This window comes from Canis lupus, chromosome 13 (assembly GCF_048164855.1).
Source record: "Canis lupus baileyi chromosome 13, mCanLup2.hap1, whole genome shotgun sequence".
NCBI lineage: Eukaryota > Metazoa > Chordata > Mammalia > Carnivora > Canidae > Canis > Canis lupus.
In genome coordinates this window covers 56,895,823-56,908,667 of record NC_132850.1, presented here as the reverse complement: position 1 = coordinate 56,908,667, position 12,845 = coordinate 56,895,823, and the positions used below count along the sequence as shown (strand labels likewise).

The 12,845-nt window shown below is 38.6% G+C and overlaps 1 long non-coding RNA gene across 1 annotated transcript in view; it reads right to left on the bottom strand.

The window, feature by feature from the left end:
- The window catches only part of LOC140603146 (uncharacterized), a 77,237-nt gene that overhangs the window by 15,110 nt on the left and 49,282 nt on the right, over positions 1-12,845 (bottom strand). The window lies entirely within an intron of this gene.

The window sequence follows — 12,845 nt, the reverse complement described above, 5'->3', positions numbered from 1 at the left end:
GTTTGCCGGAGGCCAGGCACTTTTCTAAAATCCACACTACAATTCAGTGATGCAGGTACTATTACTGTCATTCCCGTTCCTATGGATGAGGACACTGGAGTCCAGAAAGTTAAGGAATCAATCCAAGCTGCTCTCAGTAAGTGGCTCAGCACGGATCTCATGCATTCTGATTAAAGGGGAATTATCCTGATTGTTCAGTTTTATCCTGTTGGTATTTTGATTTCAATTGTTCATGGTAATGAAAAAACGATAAACTTCTTATATGTAAATTGAAATTATTTGTCAATCAGCACAGCAAGTGAATTTTGAATTAATCTCCTTAGATTGGGATTCCTCTTCGCCCTCAACAGTATGGTCAGTTTGAGGAGGTTTTGCACAACTCATATGGGCCTCAGCAAGGGAGCCAGCAGTACGTGATTATTTCTTTTTTATCCAGATCTACATAAATAATTCCAGAATTTTTTAAAAAAAATCTTATGACCTCTTTTAAAACATCCATGGATTCCATTCAAAGTAATAGCTTTATTTCTGTAACAATGCACACATTTATTTCAACATACTCAAAAACTTTGGGTGATAATAAAAATATGTGGAATGCTGCTTAGTCAGCTTGGACTGCCGTAACAAAATACCATACGCTGGGTGGCTTAAACAACAGGAACTTATTTCTCACATTTCCGGAGGCTAGAAGGTCAAGACCAAGTTGCCAGCATGGTCAGTTTCTGGTTGAGGACACTCTTGGCTTGTAGATCGGCTGCCTTCTTTCTGTGTCCTCACATGGTTGGGGGGAGAGGAGAGAGCAAACTCCCTCACGTCTCTTCTTATAAGGGCACTAATCCCATCATGAGGGCCCAGTTTTCATGACCTCATTTAACTCTAATTATGTCCCACAGGTACCAGCTCTAAATAGCATGGCAATGGGGATTAGGGCTTCGACCTCAGTCCATAGAGCAGGCCTTCATTACTTTCTCAGAGTTGCCTTATCATATAAAATGACCCGAATTCAAAGACTTTTGCCACTTTAACAAGAATTTGAAAATGAAACCAATTCCCTTTTTTTACTTACATTTTTCAAAATGTGAATTTGCTTTCCAGTATTTATTTCAGTGAAAAGATTTCCCTTTATTCTGCTGCTGTTACAGATAGTGAGTTGGAAGTAAAAGCACTTCGGTAGAGGAGGCCTTTTCTTGTATTGTTTTTATGTAGAATTTTGTGATCTGAATCTTTGTGACTTTCTCATTTGCAGCACATCACAAAAAGCATATGCATTTCAAAAAACTATTAGTCTCAGTGGTTGCTATGAACAAAACAATCTGGATAAATGTCACATGGTAATATGACTTTAAAAAAAGCAGTATCATACCGAAAATGATATGGTGTCTTAAAAAAAAAAACAAAAAAACCCCACATTGGGAAGCACAGTCTAGCAGTAGAGAGTAGTCACCAGGAAGATGGGCAGTATGTGCAGTAAATGGTAAAATTACTGATTACACGTTATTCTGACAAATATTTTCTTAAAAGTCTTCTCTCTCACTCTACCCCTCTCACACCTCCTCTTCCTTCTAAAGCCTTTCAAATAATCCACTCTAATTCTGTTATAATGTAATGTGAAGTTTAATAGTAACAGCTGTTTAAGTAAAATGCAAGCCTTGAATTTGCATGACCATGTACTGGCTTCGCAGCTATCATGAGATACTATTTGAGGGATGACGGTGCAGAGGGTCAGGAAGTTCTGCAACTCTCTCCGGTTCACAGAGTTAACATGGGCTTGAGATGGACCAACACCTCAGGCAATTGACTCTGAAGCCCAAGCTTTTAACCGCTATCTTTGAATTGATTCATTCTGACACACATACTTATTTGGGGACAGTGCTCAGATACTCAGGTGGAACTTGACCTGCACTGTACGCTCCTCTCACATGAATGGACTATCCTCATTCTTAGCCATTGGCCGGCTCCATCTCCATCATCCTGGTCAGAGAAGCCCATACTATAGCTCACTATGAGAAACCGGTTGATTATGCTGTTTCTCTATCCAGATGAATTAGAGTTTTTCACCCCTAGGGTTGGCTGAAAAGAGCAAATTTCAAACTATAAAATATCAAGTATCCAAAGGCAAATGGTTTTACTTATTCTGACTTGGAAACTGTTCTGGAACATGTCTCCAAATGACGAGAAATCTTTTCTACTATGGTAGGATGGAAAATTTAAGGCATAAATTTCAGGCTGCTTTTAATGTCTATTGCATATGGAAGGGAGTGTGGAATCTACTTTTCCTGTTGTCTCAGAACTGTGGCTGAAACTCACAGCTGAAGATGCAACAAGACACTAAATATTCCTAAGTCATTAATGGCTGCTAGGGCTCACTAAGTGGCATTTGTCCCTACCATCACCATTAGTGACCAACTCTCTTCCACTCCCCCATCCCATTTCCTCCTGCTGTCCCAGAATTTGAGGGAGGGAGAACATTCACAATTTATGGCTAGAAGTTCCTCCCTCTCTGCCCTTGAAGGAAGAGATAGTGATGCTTTTCCATCCATGAAGCCAAGTGAGTCAGCTTCAATAAAATTGAGGTAGAGGCAAAGGTAAAGATAAGGAAAGTTCTATGTTAATAGGTGTTTTTCTTTTCCTGTGAGTTTATTTGTTTATTCTTTTTCAAAAAGGTAGTAGAGAAGCCTCAGTGTGTACTAACTTGGGTAGGACTTATTTTAATCCAGTTTAAAGAAAATCTCAACAATTAAAAAAATAAGTCACATGTTTAATGACTCATTTGCTAACTTGAGTGTTGAAAGAATGGAATGGAATGCTTGGATTCAGCTGCAAAAGACTTAGCCATCTTTATTCAAAGATTATTTCCCCTGGGTCATTTTCCAGAGATCTTTGCTTTGACCTTAAAGTCAGAAGTCAAAATTTCTTCCTTGAATTTATTGTTTGTCCATATTGCTGTCTTTCAGTGTGACTGAAAGAATGACTAAATTAAGGAGTTGAGAAAGCCACAATGGGGCAGGGACATTTTTTAAAAAAAATATTTTATTTTTAAGTAATCTCTACATTCAACATGGGGCTAGAACTCAGGACTCTGTGATAAAGAGTCACATGCTCTACTGTTTGAGCCAGCCAGCCAACCTAGGGTGGGGACCTTTCTAGTGCATAGGAATTCTTCATAATACTCCTGTCAGAATCGAGATGGATAAGATGGTGTTCTGCTCCATTTCAGATGGAGATACATGAGAGCTATGTTTTACTTTCTCTTCTTATCAGTATAAACCAACAATCTTGTTATTGTTATTTAAATTAATTGGATTCACATCCTCTTATTATAGCAAATAGAAAAACAAACAGGTTCTCATACTGATGAGGTGGTGGTACTATCATGGATTAGGATAAGCCCTGTCACCCTGACTGCCTACTACTGTTAAGAGAACTAAAATAAGTTTTCTTGGCCAATGAAGGCCAACCTTCAAATGATGAATATTTTAAATATTTTTATCCAGTAACTTGGCTGAACATTTTACAGTGAACTCATTCTGGTTGGCTTAATAGGAAGCATTGCTTCTCCAAATCAGTTATTGTCAGTGAGGGTCCCAACTGGCTGCCTGCAGGCCAAATTCTGCTGGAAGACTGGCTGCCACACTGTTTTTGTGTTTTGTATGTGAATGCGTTTAAGTAAGTATCTCCAATTTGTCACTGTTCACACAGAGCCCCGTCACATACTCAGTGACAGCTAGGGCCTTTGGTCGGCGACCTTCGTGCTACTCAAACTATCCCGAGTCCTCTATGGTTAAAGCAGCTCATTGACAAGCTGAAGCTCATTGACTCTGAAAGATTTCCAGGCCCAATCACCTACATTTTGCTCTGTGGGGCTCAACTTAGTGGTTATGTAGGCTTTTTAACAAATTGAAAGAGTTAAGGTAAAAGTGGCCCCTGTTCTCAGGCATTTCTGGAGTCCCTAACTATTGAAGTCCTGCTAATTTGTGATCAAAGGGAGAGATGTTGGAAATAAGCCATTTTTGGGACCATCATGATGAGGTCCTCTAGATTCAGTCCTTGCAGCAACTTAAACCAAAAGACATTGACTTAGGCTCTGTTATTTTTCCTATAAAAAGGTTTCTCCTGGGGTACTGGGTGGCTCAGTAGGTGCCTTCTGCTCAGGTTAAAATCCCAGGGTGCTGGGATCAAGTCCCACATCACGTTTCCTCCTCAGCAGGGAGCCTGCTTCTCCCTCTGCCCTACTCATGCACTCTCTCTCTTTCTCTCTCTCTCTCACTCTCGCTCTCTCTTAAATAAATAAATAAAATCTTAAAAATAAAAATGGTTTCTCCTGAAATGAAATGTAATATTGTGCCCTTAGATTTATAAAGAAGAAATGTTGAATGAAAAAATTTTATTGACCATTGTCTTTATATAAAAACACATGGGATACATTCCTTTGTCCTGAGTGCCAGAGAAAAAGTTTGACTCTCTTGAATTGGTGTGCTTCTTTTTTATCACACAGTGAGAATTTCCTCAACTACAATGTTTATTTTTTTACCTTGGTTGTCAGAATATTAAAATTAACTGAAAATTAACCCATGGTTTCTTCCTTACACAGTTACTCTCTTCTTTCTGTATATTGTTTCTTTCTCATTTCTGTCTCTCTCTCTCTCTTTCTTTCTTTTTTTTTTTTTTAAGATTTTATTTGACAGAGGAAGAGAGTACAACTAAGGGGAGTAGCAGGCAGAGGGAGAGGGAAAAGCAGGCTCCCTGCTGAGCAGGGGTCCTGATGCAGGGCATGCAGGGCTCGACACGGGGCTTAGTCCTAGGACCCTTAGGATCATGATCTGAGCTGAAGGCAGATGCTTAACCAACTGAACCATCCAGGTGCCCCATCTTTCTCACCTCTCTTTCACCTGTGCTGCTTTTCTATGTGAATGTATATGTGCTTACTGGTAACCAATTTCAATGAACTTTTGAAAATATATGCTTCAAAAAGTGCAAATAAACCATTAATCATAAAACATAGCCATATTCAAATATGCCAAATAATTAAAAAAAAAGATTTTATTTATTTATTTGAGGGAGAGAGAGAGGGCAAGAGCATCAGTAGAAGGAGGTGCAGAGAAGGAGGGAAAGAGAGAATCCCAAGCAGATTTTGTGCTGAGTACAGAGCCCCATGTAGGTCTCATGACCTGAGCTGAAATCAAAGAGTCTGCTGCTTAACCAACTGAGCCACCCAGACATCCCATAATATCCCAAATAACTTTTAAAGATTCTATGATTCTTTGTCTTACTCTTTCTCACTTTTTATTTATTTTTTTAAGATTATTTATTTATTTATACATGAGAGACATAGAGAGAGGGGTAGAGATGCAGGCAGAGGGAGAAGCAGGCCCCATGCAGGGAGCCCGATGCGGGACATGATCCCGGGTCTCTAGGATCACGCCCTGGGCCCAAGGTGGTGCTAAACCACTGAGCCACCAGGGCTGCCCTCTTCCTCACTTTTTTAAACAAATAGGAAAAGGTATAGAAAAATCTAGTCTTTTAAAATTAGATTTTCTTGGGCACCTGGGTGGTTAAGGGTCTGCCTTTGGCTCAGGTCATGATCCCGGGGTCCTGGGATTGAGTCCTGCATCCAGCTCCCTGCTCAGCGGGGAGGCTGCTTCTTCCTCTACCCCCTCCATCCCTGTTCCTCCACTCATGCTTTCTCTCTCTTTCTCTCTTTCTTTCTCTCTCTGGCAAGAATAAATAAATCTTAAAAATATTTAAAATTTAGATTTTCTTAAGGAAATAAAGAGATGTGCAAATACCATCAGATATATTCTTTAACTGCTGTTTGTAATAAGAGAACAAGGAGATACCTATCTGTATAAAACCAGTGGCAATTTGTTAAGTAAATTAATGTGTATCCATGCAGCAGGATAGTAAGCAGCCATTTGAAGACTGTTTGTACAAGTATATTTGTTAGATGAAAATTGTTAGAATATTGTGATTCAAGCCAATATAGCATTAGGTTTGTGTGTGTGTTTATATTTATTTATTTATTGCACAAAAAAGTCTGGAACTATATACGCCAAAGAGTTGACAATAATCACCTCTGGGCAGTTGGAATTATGTTTAACATGTATTTTATTTTTGCCTATTTGTATTTTTTTTCTTTACTCTTTCTAAAATAAACATGCATCACTTTACAGCAAAAGTTTGCAGATTTCAAATTAAAAAGAACTAGGCAGTGGTTTAGGTTTTTCTTTTCTTTCTTTTTTTATTTTTTTTTTTAAATTTATTTATGATAGGCACACAGTGAGAGAGAGAGAGGCAGAGACATAGGCAGAGGGAGAAGCAGGCTCCATGCACCGGGAGCCCGATGTGGGATTCGATCCCGGGTCTCCAGGATCGCACCCTGGGCCAAAGGCAGGCGCCAAACCGCTGCGCCACCCAGGGATCCCCCTTCTTTTCTTTTCTTTTCTTTTCTTTTCTTTTCTTTTCTTTTCTTTTCTTTTCTTTTCTTTTCTTTTCTTTTCTTTTCTTTTCTTCTTTTCTCTTTTCTTTTCTTTTCTTTTCTTTCTTTTCTTTTCTTTCTTTTCTTTTCTTTCTTTTCTTCTTTTCTTTTCTCTTTTCTTTTCTTTTCTTCTTTTCTTTCTTTTCTTTTCTTTCTTTTCTTTTCTTCTTTTCTTTTTTCTTTCTTTCTTTTTTTTTTTGTCATGAGTGTCTGAAATGGAGAAGGAACATGAGCTGTGGAGACAGCCGCCTCAGCCAGTGTGTCAGGAAGATGGGGCCCAGAGAGGAACTTCAAAGGGTGGCTTTGGGGTGAGCCCGGTGCTTTGATCTTCGGTTAGCGCTCGCTCCCCTGAGCACCACTTGACTCCTTTTTGTGAGTGTCTGCTGATCAGAGGACAGGACCACAGATTCACCTGCGCAGTAGAGTAGCTTTGATTCAGCAGAGGTGGAAATCAAGGGCTTTTTATTGATTTGACCCATGAAATCTTATTATCAATGTTTATTGACATTGATGAGAGATTTTCCGAGAGGGGCCAAAAAATAATTCAATTAATCTCTGCAAGATAACCTGTTTTTAAGGTAGAGGCATTTACAGATTTAGAATAAATAGATTTAGAATTTTATAGTATCTGAAAAAAAAACTCCAAACCCCAACTCAGAGCACAAACCTTGATGCCTCGCAGCGTCACAAGAGGAGCCAGTGTCGTCCGATTATGAGCCAGTCCTGTTATAAGCTGGTTCATTTATAAGCGAGTTCTCCAAAGCTGTCCGGTGAAGTCCTTGTTTGTTTTTTTTATTGTCTTCCAATTCTTTTAAAGCATGGAGATTTTATAAATTCCCTGCTTCTACTTCTCCATATGATAATTGGTATTGAAACCTGAGGTTTCCATTTCCAGAGCTAGAGTCACTTTTAAGAAGCAGGTCTCTTGTCATTTTCCAGAAATGGTAGCTAATCCTGACTCAATCTTTGGGAACACTTAGAGGGGATGGTTTGCCCCACACTATGCTGGAAAATAAAACATTGGGCTCGTGGATGGTATCTGACGGATGGGTAGAGTGTGAAAAGGAACGCAGCCATTTGGAGAACTGTGCTGTTCCTGTGAAGATTGAGAGAAATGTGCTCTTCCAACCTGTGAGGTACCATCTGTTTAAGGCTTTATGTGGTCGTAAATCAGAGACTTAGATGTAATGGTCTCTGCAGCAAAAGCCTCACTTGGAATGAACCTCTCACTATCTGTTCCCAATATGACCATTAAAGTCTACCTTCTACGACTGTTTATATTCTTATGCCTGATTCTCTGTTAGGTAGTCAGAGGCCTGAAGAGACTGTGTCCTAGATTTTATTCCTCACAGTGCCTCGAGTAATGCTTTTCGCCCTGTTCACGTGCAATGCAGGTTTATTAAAATGACTCTATTAATATTTTCTTCTCTTTAAGCTAGTGAATAAAAACTGTCAGCTAAAAAAATTATTGGTTCAAAATCTTTTTTTAAAATAGATTTTATTTATTTATTTGAGACATAGAGGGAGAGAGGATAGGTGGGGTGGAGGGGCAGTGGGGAGAGGGAGAAGCAGACTCCCCACCGAGCAGGAAGCCGACTTGGGGCTCAATCTCAGGACCTTGAGATCGTGACCCGAGCTGAAGGCAGATGCTTAACCGGCTGAGCCACCCAGGTGGCCCTACTGATTCAAAATCTTAAGCAAAAAGAAAGTCTATATAAACCTGATCAAATGCCACTTCTTTGAGATAGCTTCGTACAGTCTATGCTGTAATCTGTGGTAGGAGCCCTCAAATAAGAAGTCCAGACTGAGTATGGAAATCCCCTGGTAGTGATTGGTTTGGGGAAAGGCATATGATCCCATTTCTCTCAATGGAACATAAGGAAAAGTCAGTAAGTGGTTTTTGAAGGAGGAAAGTATTTTACATTTTAAAGAAGGAGGTTGTTAAGAGATGGTTCATTTCATTCTCTGGACATCATATCTAGATGTGATATTTGGTATTCTTGCAGTTAGCTTGGGGACATTTGGAGCCAACCACAGTGAAGACACAATGAAGACATGGTGAAGATACTTGGGGGCACCGGGGTGGCATAGTTGGTTAAGTGTCTGACTCTTGATTTTGTCTGTGGTCATGATCTCAGGATTGTGAGAGCAAGTCCTGTTGTCGGGCTCCATGCTGAGTGTGGAGCCTGCTTATGATTCTCTCTCTCCCTCCCTCTGCACCTCCCCCCAGTCCTGCTCTCTGTCTCCCTCTCTCTCTAAAAAAAAAAAAAGAGATAGCTTATTAAAGAGGCCCACATGTTGCTGCAAACCATCCATTTGTTATTCTTTTTAAAAATCAACTTGTTATTTCAACCCAGATGTTTATATTTGCCTCTCCACCTGGACGCTGGAGTGTGGGGGAAAGAAAGATTTGAAAGATTGAAACCAGAGTTAGAGTTTGATAAGGTAAATGAAATGGAGGGAAAGTGGATCAAGAACTGACCATACTGGTTGTTGAAAACAACAGCTGAGATAATTTATCATGCTGTCCATGCTGGAGAAGAAAGTAAGTGAATCTAGATGGGCTGAAGAACTGGAAGAGGCTCAGCACCAGTGGATTTGGATGATGATGATGAGTAGTAATAGTGGTAAAGAAGTTCCAGTGGATAGAAGCAGAGCAAGTTATCATCATTCTTGAAAAAGCTAAAAAATATGGCTAACACATATTAATTGACTTATTCTTTTATTCATCCAACAACTATTTCTAGGGACTTACCATTAGAGCTTATAGAATCCATTAACATATGTTTAATAGTTAAATCAGAGACCATTGGTGGGCAAAATATTAGAAAATTTTGTACATCGCAATTGTGATTCTAAAAGAGAAATTTTTGAAGAGATATTCCAAGCCAAATTTTCCTTAGTTCCTCATGATAGCCACCCCATTCTTCTTTTTTTTTAAAGATTTATTTATTTATTTTTATTTATGATAGACACATAGCGAGAGAGAAAGAGGTAGAGACACAGGAGGAGGGAGAAGCAGGCTCCATGCAGGGAGCCCGACGTGGGACTCGATCCTGGGACTCCAGGATCGCGCCCTGGGCCAAAGGCAGGCGCCAAACCACTGAGCCACCCAGAGATCCCCTAGCCACACCATTCTTAAAGGAAATGTCTCATGTGATCTTGCTGAAGGACTATATCTTAATTTTTAATGTAGTAGAGTCATCAGTGCCTCATGCCAAATATTAAGATCCTAATGGTTTGATTTTTATGTCAGATCCAAGAAACAGATATTCATATTTTTCCTTTTAAAACACCCATTTCTAAGGCAAACTAACCTTATGTTTGAGGACATGTTACTGGAACAGAGACTTGATCCTTGATCTAACCACCCGGCGATGAAAACCAAGGGCTGAATATTCATACGTATTTGACCTTAAGAAATTTCCAGCTAATATTGCAGAAGGTAAGTTAAATTTTTTTTCTCCTCTGTGAGTTTATTCTGATCTCCATTTTAATATTAGATCTTCTTAATATTTACTTTGGTCACGAGACTGCTGTCAAGTTGGTGTGAAGATACAAACTATGAATCAGGACTAATTCTTATACCCAGGACTTATCCAATGCATGTGTTGATTACAAAGTAGCTACATCTTTTATGTTGAGTATTTTAAAAAAAACTGCATGTTCAAATATATGATGGCAATGGTGAAGCACGTGTGTTTGAGGTGTTGGTTGGAAAGGAAAGAATTTTAAAAAAATGTGCAAGTATAGGAAGTTTTCGTTAGAAATATGTTGTTGATGCTGTTAATTAAACATATAATACCTAATTTTTGAGTAGGTAGTTTTCTTACAGGAAATGGTATTTTAATTTTTACCTAGTTTATTCTTGTAAACTTCTGACAATGTGTATATGAGCAGTGGATTTTCAAATTCCACAGGAATTTAGAAATATTCCAAATTACCGATGATAAGAAATGTATCAAAAACAAAAATATTTTTAAAGAAAAATAATTTCTATCTCACACATTTTACATTTTCAGTTTGTAACTGTCTATTCCAGGTATCTCCAGAGTATTCTTTGATCTTTTCCTTTGATAGACTTTTCAAGTCAACTGTTACAGCAGCAGCAGTAAGGAGATGCTGTGATTTCAAAGATACTGGCAAACCTTTTAACTTATGCAGGGTTTTTCTCTCCTGGAACTGTGATGCCAGAAATGTCCTTCACTGCACCTCTCTTCCCTCTTTCTCTGCTTGAGCAAATCATACCCATGTTTCAGACCCAGTTTAAATGTTCCTTTCTTACAGAAATTCTTAATCCTTTCTACTGAAAGTAAGATGTAGCGAGTCTGTATCTGCATTCTCAATGATACTGCCCCCACAAGGGCTCTTGGGTAGGTGAGGGTGAAAAAATCTTGGATATTACAAAAGCTTGTGACCCTCCAAAGCCAACAAAATTTTATTATTAAGTATTTATTTTCATGGGAGAGAAGGGAATTGGGAATTAGGAATTAGGAAAAGAGATATCTAAAAGGGCTTCTGAGGGATGATGATGAACAAAGGTTGAGAAGGATTGCTCTACATTAAAAAGTATGTAACACATACTCTGTGCTGCTTTTTTTTTTTTTTTTTTTTTTTAATCACTACAACCTATAGATCTCCACAGGCTTGAACTGTTTGTGTGTGTGTAACACTGTCCTGTGTTTATTGTTTACGATAAAGTCTACAAGCTCTTTCAAGGCAGGGTTCACGGTTTATTCATGGTTGTATTTCCTATATGTGGCATATTTTCTGTATGGTCTCAAAATTTTTTGACCTTGATTTAACTCAAACTTTCTATCTTACAATCCTTAATGTCTGGCTGTTCCCCTTTCCCCAGGGTAGTTACCAGAATAAATGGTCATAGGTTAAGAAAGGATTAGAGGAATCATTATTATATATCTTTGCTATGGTGTTGGAGAGTCCTTGCTCATGGGGATTTAGCCTCAGTCAGTGAGTTCCCAATATGATAATTGGCTCAAGTTCAGAAACTGGGCAATGGATCCTGACTTTTAATTGGGGCGGCTGCTCTTGGCTTTCTAATCATCCATCCTGGGTTGATTTTATAAATCTGTGAGGTTCAACATGGTAGCCACATATGGCTTTTACATTTTAAATGAATTCAAATTAAATACACAGTTACATTCCCCAGCTGCACTTGCTACATTCCCAAGATTGCCCATTTCTAGCATCTCTTGTTTTGAGAATCTTTCCATTAAATTGCTGGCAAAACGTGAAACCTTGAGCTTAAAAACTGTGAGATTTAAAAAACGAACAAAACAGAACCAACCAAACAAAAAAAAACCCGTGAGATTTCCCTGTTCATTTCCAACTAAATTAATAATTTTCAGATGGCAAAGAAAAAATGTGTACCCTCTGCTCCAAGTGAAGTCTTCCCTCTGGCAGCAAAGGTGCTGGTTTTTAATCACTGAGCCTGGGGAAGGTAAGGCGCTGTTCCAGTCAAGGGTTTCCTGCCACAGACTCCTACCATCGTAGCAATTTGTCAAATGTAAATACTTTTCAATTTTTTGTCTGCCAGAGAAAAATCATTGACCTCTTGACGATTTCCAAATCAGAAGTCTCTCTGATGATATGGTTTTAGTTGGTACAGCCATTAGCATGTAGTTAATTCTCAATAAACATGAACTAAAAATGCCATTCATACAAATGTCTATTAGATATATAAAATGAATCATATTACTTTTCTGGCAAAAACTTTTAAAACTTACCTACTTCCTTTTCTCAGAGTAGAGTGCCACACTCTTTGAATGGTCTAACAGGCTGCACAAGATCTGCTCTCCTCCTCACCTCCATTTTGCTCCAACCATATTATCTATGAATATGTTTATTGCTCCCTCTACTCCAACCACAATAGCTTCCTTGCTCTTTCTCCAAATGCCAAACACAGATACCCTCAGGGTTTTTTTTCCCACTTATTGCTCTTTTGTCTAGAATATTCTTCCCTGAGACATCTCTATGGCTCAGTCTCATACTTCTCATCAGTGAGTCTTTTCCTGACTACATAATATAAAAGATCAATCATCCTCTTACCCAGGACTCCCTAGCTTTGTTTCTTTATAGCACTTAATACATCTGGCAAAAATAGATATTCTTGGATTGTCTATGCTAATCTAATGTCAGCTTCTTCCTTTTTTTGGGGGGGGGGATTCTTAAAAACAGCTTTATTGAGGTATAATTGGCATATAATAAACTGTACATTTAAGGCATACATATAAATTGAGATATAGATATATAGATATATCAGGAAACTTTCACCAATATCCAAATAATAAACATATCCTTCAGCCCTAAAATTACCTACATACCATTGTAATTCTTCCTTCAACTGGAC